General features: G+C 36.0%; 1 long non-coding RNA gene across 1 annotated transcript; it reads left to right on the top strand.

Moving 5' to 3' along the window:
• Positions 1–10317: 10317 nt before the first annotated feature.
• Positions 10318–10900, top strand: LOC135138906 (uncharacterized). Its single transcript, XR_010282082.1, has 3 exons — positions 10318–10543; positions 10593–10705; positions 10763–10900. It is a non-coding gene; the product is annotated as an uncharacterized LOC135138906 (long non-coding RNA).
• The last annotated feature ends 2627 nt before the right edge of the window (positions 10901–13527 follow it).

The raw sequence follows: 13527 nt of genomic DNA, 5'->3' as shown, positions 1-13527 counted from the left end.
TTCTCAGTTTTCGAGTTTTCGTTAACAGATGTAGCAAAGTCTGTTTGTTGGGTGCTGAGTGTAGCTGTTATTTGTTGTTTTTTTTTTTTTTTATTGGACCTAGCTCCTGGTCAATGGTGTCGCGTTTGTTACGACAGTATTTAATAAACTAAGTGAACTTTGAACGAAAATGCCAGTAAGCTGTGGTGTACGGTGGTATCGTAATTCGAAACAAAAAAGTAGTGGTCAAAAAGGTATTTCATTTCATCGGCAACACCTTACTATTTCAAATAAACTTGTTAAGATCGTGTTTTTATATTTTGAAATTGTTGAGATTTTAAATTTGGCGCGATTTTGGGACTAAGCAATATGGCGACTGCCCGCTTCAAGTTTTAGGCCACATAGCCGGTCTATACATATTTAAAGTCTCTGCCGTTACCCATCATCCCACCTGTGGAAAGACGCGCTCATAATGCTTCGTTGCGCGAGCCCGCCAGCACGGTTTATATAACCTCACTCTTTACTTCTTGCTACATGTAGTGTAGTGTAAGCGCGGCTTTACGAGAAAAAGGAGGTAAAGCCAGCTTTAGGAATAAGTAAGAATGTGAGGTTAGGTTTAAGACCTGTACGCTAGAATGTATGAAGAATCGTAGAATAAACAACTTTAAACAAATAGAGATTTCCTATAAAAGTTAATATACAACACTACAGGTAAGTATTTACCCTATTTTTTTCTAGTCAAATGGGTAAAACTAAGCATCGTCGACGTTCGCGTTCCCCTCACGTAAAGAGACATGAGTTGGAACGTCGCCTAGCACGCCTTGAAACGCTCCTAACCTCAAAGCGCCATGTGGCGCAACCTGTTCGTCCATCTAGTAGTCGACATACACGGTGTGTTGAACGTTCCCCGTCCCGCAGCACTTCAGGTTCGGGCCGACAACATGCGCCTTTCTCGGAGCTCCTCCCGATCGCGATCGGGAGAGCCGGGGGCCACAGCCCTTCCAAGTGCGTGCTCATCGTTGAGGTCTCGCGTCTCTGACGTCTTATACCGGGACAGGATCCCAGCTTACCAAATTGGTCAAAGCACCTCTCCCATGGGGAATCAAAATTCCAGCAGTCTTACCCCGGACACCAAACCGGCGCCTAATAAACCACCAGACTCTCCTCCTTTACTCATTCACGACGAGGAATTACCCGAAGAATTCCTCCTCAAGCTCGGAGTGGAGCCTACAAATACTGTCGCTAAGGAGCCAGTTATTCCACAGCGCCTGCTGACCACCTGGACGGAGGTTCTCGCCAAGGGTTTAAAAAAGGACGAACGTTCCAAGCTGCTTGAGCAGTACCCCCCGCCTAAAGACCAAGACGCCTTCACCAGTCCAGAGTTGGATGGTGAAATATCGTCTATTTTAAATTCCACTGGTAAAGCTCATGATTTTCATTTAAAAACCAAACAAGACAGCTTGCTGTCCAGTCTCGCCGCCCACTCCGAACTTTTAAAGGCTCTGTGGAAGTGCATCGGTCTCTCCAGTGAGAATAGGGCTTCACTTGGAGTTTTAGTAATGGACTCGGCCAAACTCGTCATGGACGTATTTCGCACCTTAAGCCTTACGAGACGAGACCTTATCCTCCCACATTTATGTGCTACTGTAAGGGACGTCGTCAGTCAAATTCCCCCAGGGCGATATTTGCTTGGCGCAAACGTCTCTGAGGAATTTAAGAAGAGGAAGAGTTTGGAATCCCTTGACAGCGAAATGCGAGCGACTCAAAGAGCCGTTCCGTATCCGCCAAAAAAATCCCAGCAGCACTATTCGCACAGCTTCAGGTCCTGCCTCACGAGTCTCTCTGTCAACGCAGGCCTCAACCAGTTTTCCAGAAAACCGGAGGGGCCCGTCTCATCAAAGAGGGGGGGGGGGAGGAGACAGACAGGCAGCACCTCAAGGACAACAACCTACCGATATCGCCGGCCTTAAGTCAGGTGAATAAACGACCAGCCGGTAGGCTGAAATATTTTGTACCAGCTTGGCGACAGATAGCCAGTGATCCAGTTGTCCTTAACTGGCTCAGAGGCTATCCCTTACCTTTTAGTAGACCTCCGGTTCAACGGCAGGTCCCTGTCGCAAAGCCGTTTTCGCCACAATGCAGTAGGAAGTCAAATCCCTGCTTCGACAGGGTGCAATTGTTCAATGTGAACCTTGTGTAGACCAGAGTTTATTTCTCGCGTTTTTTTTGGTCAGTAAACCGAACGTTAAAAACAGATGGAAGACATTCGTACAGCAAGTAGACTCATACAACGGCACTACTATATGGCGACAGTGGACCTCCGTGACGCATATTTTGCTCTACCTATTCAGCCTTCGGATAGAAAATATTTGCGTTTCTTTTTAGACGATTTCTTGCTTCTTGCCAGCGCCATCGACGAATGCCGCACGAGTGTTAACTTCACAGTGCATTTGCTTGAGTCTTTGGGTTTTACGATTAACACTGAAAAAAGCATCTTAGAACCCTCATAGAGCTGCCGATTTTTGGGATTTATTCTCGACATGCGTCTAAGACTCCCGCCGGACAAAACTAGTTACATTTAATAGCCACCCTGGAGAATAAGACAAGTTGCAGCATTAAAAAGTTTGCAGAACTTATTGGTACGTTAATTTCAATCTGCCCCGCACTAAAATACGGCTTCCTTTATACGAAACTGTTTGAAAGGGAGAAATATTTGGCCTTAACCAATTCTGGTGGTAAGTTCAAAGCCAGGATGGGGTTAACTCCAGAAATCAAACAAGATTTACATTGGTGGAAGCGTCATCTAGTTTCAGACATCGGCAATGAAATTGGGTCTGATCACTTTACAATGGAAATATTTTCTGACGCCTCGCTTTCTGGATGGGGAATTTACTGTCAGGGACATGCGGCTCATGGGTTGTGGAACCCAGAGGAGCAAAGATAACACATTAATTACCTCGAGCTGAAAGCAGTCCTTTACGGTCTTAAATGTTTTGCAAAGCACCTCCTCCATTCTAAGGTTTTACAGAGGATTGACAATACGACAGCAATATCGTATATTAATCGCATGGGTAGCGTTCAGTATCCACATCTTTCCACTTTGACACGACAAAAATGGCAGTGGTGTGAAACACGGGATATTTGGCTTGTCACTTCATAGTAGTTCCAGACTGGCCAAGTCAGCCCTGTTATCCTCTCTTTAACAAACTCTTAACGACAACTCCGTTGAAATTAGGGCCAGATATCAACTTATTGTCCTCTCATTTCAGAGCTACGCACCCACTATCAGCAACCCTCGCTTTGATGGCGGGAAGTTTGTCCGGGAAGCTTTCTTACGGAGGGGAATCCCTGAGGCGGTAATTGTAACAATGCTCCAGCCCATTAGTCGCTACATATTGTGTTGAGCAGCAGGTGGATCCCTTTTCTCCTACTTCCGCGGAAATTTTAGGATTTCTTCAACACTTAATAGACTACTTGAAAAACTCGTCCTATAACGCGGTGTTATAGAACAACTTTCGTCTAAATTAGTAACCTTATTGGCTCTCGTAATTGCCCATAGAGTTTAACACTATCATTAATTCGCCTCTCCAGTATAAAATTTGATCCCTCAGGAGTTCAAATTAACATGACAAATCCGAAAACTTGCTGGCTGGACAGGACGGTCCACAGTTTTTTGAAGAATTCTATAATAGACCCCTTTCCACTCAGTCAGCAATCCCCAGAGTACTGCTGCGGACAAACTAATTTCTTTTTAAGTTCTGTATGAAATTTTGTTTATTTTCTCTTCAGGGCACAACCACATTATACGCTTCTTTGGTATATGCTCCCGGGTAGGTTCTCTACTGTTCCCAGTACTCAGATACGCATATTCCCTCTGCCACTTTCGGCAACTGCCAACATTTTGGCTCTGGACTGACAACAATTTCTGCTTTAAACAACTGCCTATAAGGGGCAATTCTGAATGAAACCTGTTAAAATTTAAAGGTTGTTAAAATTTTAAAGGTTGTTAAAAATGAATCTCTATTCTGTATTGTTTAATTTTGAAGTTCGTTTAATTTTAACACCCTTTAAAATTAAACATCCGACAAAATCAAAATTTACTATTCTAAAACATCAAATTGATGTTAAATTTTAAGAAGGGTGTTTAAAAAGAGAAAGCTTTTGATCGTGTGAATCATCGTTTACTTATCATGAAATTACACAGATTAGGCTTCAATGACAAAACGGTTCGGTGGTTATCTTCATTTTTGATTGGCAGATCTCAACAAGTTCGCATTGGAAATTATAATTCGACTCCTTTTTGCGTCACATCTGGTGTTCCTCAAGGCACACACTGTGGACCTGTTCTTTTTTTGTTATTTATAAATGATTTGACTTGTGGCTTCCGTTATTCTAATTATTTGTTGTATGCAGATGACTTAAAATTATTTAAATCTGTAAATTCGGTTCAAGATGCTGAACAACTTCAGATGGACCTTAATGTACTATTTGACTGGTGCGACAAAAACTGGTTGCTTCTGAATATTAATAAATGTCAGGTAATTTCATTTTTTACAACGAAAACACACACTATTTATGATTACCATTTAGAAAACCATAGTGTTTCACGTGTCTCAGAAATTAAGGATTTAGGAGTGATTTTTGACACGTCCCTTTCGTTTAAAAATCATTACTCTTTTGTTATTAAAAAAGCTTTAAACATGTGGGGATTTATTTGGTCTCATTCTAGCGATCTTTCACCCTCAGCATTGAAATCTCTTTATTGTTCACTTGTTCGGTCGAATTTTGATTATTGTTCTCCTGTATGGTCCCCGATTTATAAGGTAGACTCTGAAAGGTTAGAAAAAGTCCAAAACAAATTTCTTCGCACTATTGAATTCAAATATGGGCATCGACATGTTAAGGGTAGTTACAACTGGATAATGAACATGTTAGATATTCAGTCATTATTTAGACGAAGATTGATTGCTGATGCCTGCTTTCTTCACGGCATTATCAATGGACATATTGATCAACCATATTTGTTAGGAAAATTATCCTTCTTGTTGCCTGTAATAAGTAGCCGGATCACACGCAGTAAAAACATTTTTAGGGTTCCAACGTCAAGTACAACTCTGGCCCATTACCATCCGCTAAAAAGAATGATGAAAGCTGCTAACGAATATTCAAATCGATCTGAAATTTCTGTTTTTGAATTGTCGAAAGCTCGGTTTAGGTCTCAGATTTCATTATATTATAATAAGTTATAGTTTTATTTTATTTTATTTTAGCTTAGCTTTTTTGTTATATTCAGTTTGATAGTTTTTATTACTTCTTTATATTATTTTGTATTTGTAGTAATGGTAGGAAATGATTATTTACTTTTGTTAGTTTACCTTGTTTATATATATATATTTTTTTTTAAATGGAGTTTTCCGTAAATAAAGTAAACATAAACATAAACATAAATGAATCCGTTAAAAGTGACAGTTTTAAAGGATGCCTCGCTAGTACCCTTTAATTAACAAAAAAAACAATAATGGCGTACCTGGACGGTATTTTGCATTTATTTATAGTAAATTATGAAGAGAATTTACAAAGAATGTAAGTAGTTATTTAAATAAATCATCAGCAAAAAAGTGAGGCCCGTTGATTAATTTATTTTTCACCTGTCAATTACTGAACGATAACACCTTGGAAATGGTAGCAATTAGCACCCTCGTAATGCTCCAAATAATAATTGCCCGCAAATTGCAAGTTAATTTTTATGGTTATTAAATAACAACATAACTACATTTGGAAAATAATTTATTTTAATTGACAATTTACAAACATTTCATACCTACATAAAAACATTACGAAAATAATTTCTATTCTCATTTCCCAAGTAAAAAATACAGTTTTCAATTACTTAACTAAATTTGACGCTCCTAAAGTGTCCTCTTTTATGATTGTGAAGCTTTTCGAGGCACCAGTCTGCTATTTCGACCACTGAAACAAATCATCTGTCTTCAATGTTGTTGATGCGCAGCTTGGCCAGTTCCTCCCGCATTAAACCACAAAAAGCACTCATTACTGAAGCAACTTTATGCAAGTAATAAAAAGTTATCATTTGGTGCGTTTTTAATAAAAAGTAACACTTCTCCCTCAAGACACTGGATTTTTTTGGAAACGTATCATTTTCAGCTAATTTCAGAAAAGCAATCACATGACTGAATACATACATAACTATTATGTGTTGTTCAATATGAACATCAAATCGGATGATAAAATTTCATAACCTAAAACCAATACATTTTACTTCGGTTTACTTGAGTATAAACTTACTTATAGTTGGATTCATGTATTTTTTTACACACGTGACCAAAAGCTAACGTCCGAACTAATAACTGTTACTTTGGAGTAATTAGTCAAAAAGATGACAATGTTCATAACGTCAACATGACACAAATGTGTAGGCTCAGGCAGGTCTTTTGGTTTCGGTGCTTTCCGATTGGGTTGTGATTTTGTCGGACTGGGAAGGAGTCTTTCTTTTCTAGTTTTAATCTTCGAAACCGTTCGGCGAGTAACGCCTAGAGCATCTGCAACTCGCTAAAAATTTGAGCGAAATTATTAGCCATGAACCTTCAAGTGGTTTTTACTTACTTACTTGTTCTGTACCATTTAATGAGATTAAAGGACCACCGTTTTCCTTCTCAAGAGCAAAATACTCTATAAAGTTGGACACGATGTCCTGGGCACGGGAACTCAAACGTTTGCCCTCCATGTTGTAGACCGAACACGAACAAGAAATAAGATAACAAAACATAAAAAATAGGACAACGAAACAAGAATCTTAACAACCAACGAACTTTACGAAGAACTGAATAGAAAACTTGAATAGAACAACGAAAAACTGCGATTAACCACTCTGAGTAAAACCAAAAATGACAGTGACGTTTGATGAAAAATCGATGAATTATTAACAGTCACTAGATTGACTACATCAGTGCCTGTCGCACTATGTGGACGCATTTATTACGTATTTTATCTTTCTCTAATTCAAGGAACTTTGTGAAAGAGAATGTCTGACGTAGAGCGTAATTTGGCCTAATTTCGGTAGACATACTATTTGTCTGGCTCTTCGTTTTTGTAATCCTTAAAACAAAGATTCTTATGGTAGGTGCTGTCTGAGCTTGTATGATACTTCGGTCACGTGTGTCAAAAGATACATAAATTCAACTAAGGTACGAGACAAAAAATTATCACGGTGCAGAATTTTTGCCTAAATGTATTAAAAGAAAGTGAAGATACCTGGTTGATTGAGCAATTCCATTTTTAATTAATTTAATAAAACACTTTCACAGAAAACACTAAACTGAACGAAATTTATTGAAAATATGTAATTTTGTTAACAGACTTATTGTGACAAATTATTATCACGCTTAAAAGGGAAATAACTAACTAACTGAATGAAAACTAATTTAATACCCAATGTATTTTCCACCTACCTCTATGAGATTGTAGACGCGTTGCTTCATAGAATTGACCAAATGGATGAAGTAATTAACCTCCAAATTCTCCCAAGCCGTCAAGATACCATCTTTCGATTCATTAACTGTTGCGTACTGCTTCCCATCTTTATAAACGTCTCGTCCAAGAGAACTCCATACATTCTCAATAGGGTTGAGATGTAGGCTTTTCGCAGGCTATTATAGCAAAGCTATATTTTGTCGTTGAAACCACGTTTTCGATGAATTAGACACATGAATCGACGCATTATTTTGCTGAAAAATCACTTTGCTGTCTTGAAATAGGTTCAAAGGTGGTTTGAGGTGCACTTCCAACACATCTTGGTAATTCAGAGAGTCCATTCGATTTGATTAATGCTAAGTTATTATTTCCTAAGCTACTAAAGGCACCCCAGACCACCTCCTTGAACTCGTTTTGACAAATACTTTGCTTCTTTCCGTAAATCGTGCCAATAATATCTAAAACCATTAGAACCATCAAGATTAACTTTCTTTTCATCTGAAAAAACTATCTGGAACCATTCTTCATTTTTCGTCTGCATTTCTCGGGCCCATTCACGACGTTTTTGAATATGTTCTTTTGTTAACATTTGTTGTTTCTTATATTTGGCATATTTAACATTTTTGTCATTAGCCAGTACTCGCAAAACTGTTCTTTTGTGAACAGGAAGTCCTAGGGTCGTCTTCATCATTTGAGATGACATGTTATCCTTTATACCCGGAGTCACAATGGATCTTTTCGCACGTGCAGTGAGTTTTTCATTTTTTCCACAATTTTGTCGTCCATTTTCACTGTATTTCTTTCTTACAAACTTGGAGATTGTGGTCCGATCTCTTCCAATCTTTCATCCTATTTCCGCAAAATTCAAACCTTGGTCATAGTATGCCTCAATCTGTCCTTTTTCACGTTCTGTTAGATCGTTTTCTTTGTCCATGGCGAAAGACAATTATTGTAGCTCAGCCAATTATATTTCGACACTTTATCAGTTCTAACAAACAATTGCATATCGTGCATATCATACAAATAAACAACAATTACGCATACTACGTTTTTCTAATTGATTTTTATACAAAAAGTGATGCGTGATAATTTTTTGTCTCAAAATTTCTTGACACAATTGAGTTTTCACAGATCAGAAATTATTTGATGCAAAAATATAACTGAAAAAAGCATTTTTGTATACTAAATTAACTTCTACTGGGTGTTTTATTTAGTCAAAGGTCTAGATAATAAAAAATTCTTAAAAAATTGCACCGTGATAATTTTTTGTCTCGTACCTTATACCGTGGAGTTAATTTCTTATAAGTGGCTTCCTGTAGTTAAATATAGTAATTGATGGCAAATTATAAATTATCCAAAAATCCAGAATAAACTTGGATTTGTTTTGAATGTTTTGATTCACTAATTGCACTCCTAACCTCACAAATTGTGATCACCGTTGAGCACGTACCATTTGGTCTCGGTCCGTCTCCGTCTGCTTCTTAATTTTATATTATAATTTATCTATACCAGATTTTATGTTTAAGAAGCTCAATTCCAACAAAATTTGAATTTATGATAGTAAAATTAGTAAAGTCAAGGCATCTTTAACCTAAAATAGGCCACGAAACACACTGGGTAGTTCGTTTAAACCAAATTAACGAAGTCTTCCGAAAATTTAAAGGGATCCGATAAAAATATGTCAATTTTAACATGGTGTTAATTTATCGGGATCCGGAATACCAATCAATATACACATCCGACAAAAATCTTGATTTTTAACAACCTTTAAATTTTAACAGGTTTCATTCAGAATTGCCCCTGTAACGAGTGATTACTTCAAGAAGGTGATTACACAGACTACACAGACAAGCCACATACCCACTTTGAGCGAACGTGACCCTTACTGACGACTTACCTCAACCGTCACTTCATACGCGCGATTTTTAAACGCGAGGACTGCCACTTTACAACACAATCTCGGATAAAAGCCAACATAATGTTAAAAAAATACATCAGCAGAAGTCATATTATGTTTAACTTACTAAAACAATAAAGGCGTTCGTACGTACGTTCATAGTCAAAAAAAAAACATGAACAAGCTAAAAAATTTATGAGTGCTATTAATTAAATTTATACATTTTTTAAAAGTGAGTGAATGATTATATTGTATTGTATTGTGTATTCTGTCGCCGCAGGACTCACAGGAGTGCGTTGCACTTCACACGTCTTGGTCGGACCCATTTTGAGGTTATATGTGATTATGTTGTCAACCCAAAGCAAGGAGGTTTAAATGTATATATGTACTTATATTCAATATCTCTGACCCGAAGTGTCAAAATTCTAGTTTTTCTAGTTACATTCTCCTAAAAGTTTCCACTAAACAGGATAGCCACTACAGTATTTTGCAAATTTTTAAGCGGAATCAAGGTCATCCTTACCTAAACCGTCATTTTCCTGTCTTCAAGGGCAAAATAATTGAAATCGACTGTTTGGACTCTTGAATTAAAGACTATATTCGTTTGTCAGTGGTGGGGCAGTGGCTTGTCTGTGTAGTCTGTGGTGATTATACAATTTCAATCGAACTTCACAGGTAAGCTGTTAGTTTGATTGTACAATCTTTGTATACCTACATACCTATATCCTTCATCTGTTTTCAGATATTCTAAAGATTTGTATTGCTTATTAATTTATTAATTAATTTATTTATTTATCTATTCTTATATTTAAACTTATTTTTGAGATTTACAAAATTTTCACATCTATGAAAAACATAGCCGCAAACTAAATAATTCGCTTTCTTTTATGGCTACATTTTTCAGTTGAATAAACTAATTTGACATAACGACTTCTTTTATAATTATTTTGTTTATAGTTTTTGTCTGAAGTACCATTTTCGGATTTTTTAACATGCATGAAATTTATTTTATTCTATTCACACAAAATTTGAACTTTCGATAAATTATTTTGATAGTGTTCCAAATTTTAATTAGTTGACGACCACATAATTGCAAACTCGATCAGTCAATATTTTACGAAAATTTTTCAAGTATATTTTCGGGCAAACTGAGCTAAGCTTCAACTTTTACTTTAGGTGAGTCATCAACGAAATATATTTGGCGTTATATAACTATGAATTTCAGTACAAATTTTTTTCGTGAGGCCTTCACAACAATACGAAGAGAACTGCAGCAAAAACTGGCGTACGTCCTACTATCAAACTTTAAAAAAATACAAACAAAACACATAAACTAAGGTAAGTAAAAATATTTTAAAATTAACTTTATAAATTTGGTTTAACATTTCTGTACAGGTGTTTCCATAGTTTAAAAAAAAAATGGAACCAAAACTGCTGTTATTCATCACGAACTAATATTGGAACAATGTTTGAAAAATACTTCCGCTTCAAAAAGAGGTAAATTTCTCTACCAAAGTACTTATTTTTGTTTATCACATTTTGCACTATAGACTTTCCTGCCTGCCAAAACAACGAATTTAAAAACAGCAACTGGTGTTGTAATTTCGTATCACAACAAAATATATCTTAGACGGAATCAGGTTTCTAACCTCAAAATTTAACAAATGAGTTTAATACTGCTAACTGACCTGGACAATATCAACAGAAATGCGTTTTAAGGTAAATTTTATAACTTTAAAATTTCACAATATCACAAAATATTTAAAATTGCATTAAAACATACGCTAAATGAATTCTAAACTAGAGAATTTAGGCGAAATTCCTGCACTATCAGCAGAAACTCCATCTTTTATTAATTAATTAATGGTTTATTAACGGAAAACTCCAATTACATAAGAAAAGAAATATAAATAATTTTTAAATAACTTAACTTATAACTTAAACAAATACAAAATAGATAAAAAAAATAATAATAAATAGATAAACTGGTGAATATATTCCAGATATTAGCATGCATAAAAAAAAACAAACTTAATGTCGGTAATAAAAAGTAATTTTATTCTTGAATACCACTTTGGAAGAACTAAATAAACAAACTTCTTTGCGTTTGATATAACCATTAGCAGCCTCCATAATTCTTCTTAAAGGATGATTAGCAGAGAAATTAGTTGTCGCAGGAGGAATCCTAAAAATAGATAGGTTACGTGTAGATCGACTGTCAACTGCCGGGACGACGAAGGACAACTTAGCTAACAAATCTGGATTGTCAATATAGCCATTAATAATCCCATGAAGAACGCAAGCATCAGCAATCTGTCTTCGAACACTCAATGTTTGGATGTTAAATTTATTCATAATCCATTGGTAATCACCTTTATTGTGCCTACGGCCTAGCTAGAAAGATCCTTACAATTACGCCAAATGAGTCCCCATATTTGCAAAGATTTTTTGAAAATATACGAATAATGAGATTTGAAGGAAAGAGCAGAGTCAAATATTACCCCCAAATCTTTAATTTCTGAAATACGAGACACAGAATGATTATTTAATTGATAGTCGAACTCAATAAAAGATTTCGTATTATAAAATGAAATTATGTAACACTTTTTTAAATTTAAAGGTAGCCAATTTTTATCACACCAATCAATTAAAGACTCTAAATCAAGTTGAAGTTTTTCAGCATCCACAGAAAAACGTATGTTTTTAAAAAGTTTCAAATCATCAGCATAAAAAAGATAATTACAATGACGAAAACAACTAGTCAAATCATTGATGAATAATAGGAAAAGTATAGGACCACAGTGTGTACCTTGCGGTACACCAGAAGAAACATCAAAATGATCAGAAATGTATTTACCAATGCGGACCTGTTGTTTTCTATCCGTAAGAAAAGAGGTTAGCCAACTAATTGTCAAATCCGTAAACCCTAATTTTCGCAATTTCAAAATTAATAATCTATGGTTAACACGATCGAACGCTTTGGCGAAGTCTGTATAAATAGAATCAACTTGAGATCGACAGCTGATAGATTCATTAAGAAAAGAATAATATTCTAATAAATTAGACATTGTCGATCTGTTGCTGCGAAAACCATGTTGTTTAGAAGAGATTATTAATGAAGATGTCCACTGCAGTTGAGAAGATACAATACTGTCTAGAAGTTTGGGAATTACTGATTGATTGCAGACTCCTCTATAGTCATCAATACGCTGTCGCTGTCCAAATTTAAAGACCGGAATAATGTAACTGTTCTTCCATGCATGAGGGAAAATACCCAAATTCAAAGAAGTTTTAAACAAAATAAACAGTGGCAGCGAAAGAGTATAGTTGCAATTCTTTAAAACGACGCTAGGAATTCCATCAGGTCCACTATTGCAAGACAGATACAAAGCCGAAATATGTTCAAAAACAATTGAAAGAGTAACGCTTAAACCATTATCATTCACCTGCAAAGGCACTTCAAAATCGCATAAAAAATTTCTTGAATCATCTTTCACATAAACTGAAGAAAAATACTTCGCAAAAAGGTCAGCTATTTGTTTTCCTCCTTTAGCAACTTCTTGATTCAGACACATCTCATTAGGTATCATATCATTGTTTCTCTTGTCTCGAATGAACTTCCAAAAAAATTTTGGGTTGTTAGAAATACTCAAGTTAACTTTAGAAACGTAGGCCGAATACAGTTGTCTACTCAATTCTTTGCAACGAGATCTTAAATTTTTAAAGTGCAGGTAATCCTCCAACTTTCCAGATTTCTTATAATGGTAATGCGCAGACTTTTTCATAACACATAAATCTTTGAGTTCCTTGGTAAACCATTTTGGAAATGTTTGAGCACTATTTATTACTACCTTTAACGGAATATACAATTTGAAACCAGCAAATATAATGTCATAAAATACAGATACCATTTCGTCAATCGTAAGACCAGACCATATAGAATCCCAACGTACAGAAGCAAAAAAATTATTTAAAAGATTGTAATTATCTTTAGCAAAGTCAAAACATCGAGTCTCAGAATACACTGGAAAAGGAGAAGTAGATGGCACGCACCATTCATATGGAAAATGATGAACTGACGCAGGAAATATAGGATCAATGGCAATACTAATATCCAAACTAACAATATTGGAAAAAACCAGATCTAAAAAGACATTTCT

The sequence above is a fragment of the Zophobas morio genome, unplaced genomic scaffold (assembly GCF_036711695.1).
Source record: "Zophobas morio isolate AGI-343-1 ecotype UQ-CSIRO unplaced genomic scaffold, CSIRO_AGI_Zmor_V1 ptg000030l, whole genome shotgun sequence".
In the NCBI taxonomy this organism is placed as follows: domain Eukaryota; kingdom Metazoa; phylum Arthropoda; class Insecta; order Coleoptera; family Tenebrionidae; genus Zophobas; species Zophobas morio.
Note: the sequence above shows the minus strand (reverse complement) of the source record. Positions and strands in the feature narration are given on the sequence as shown.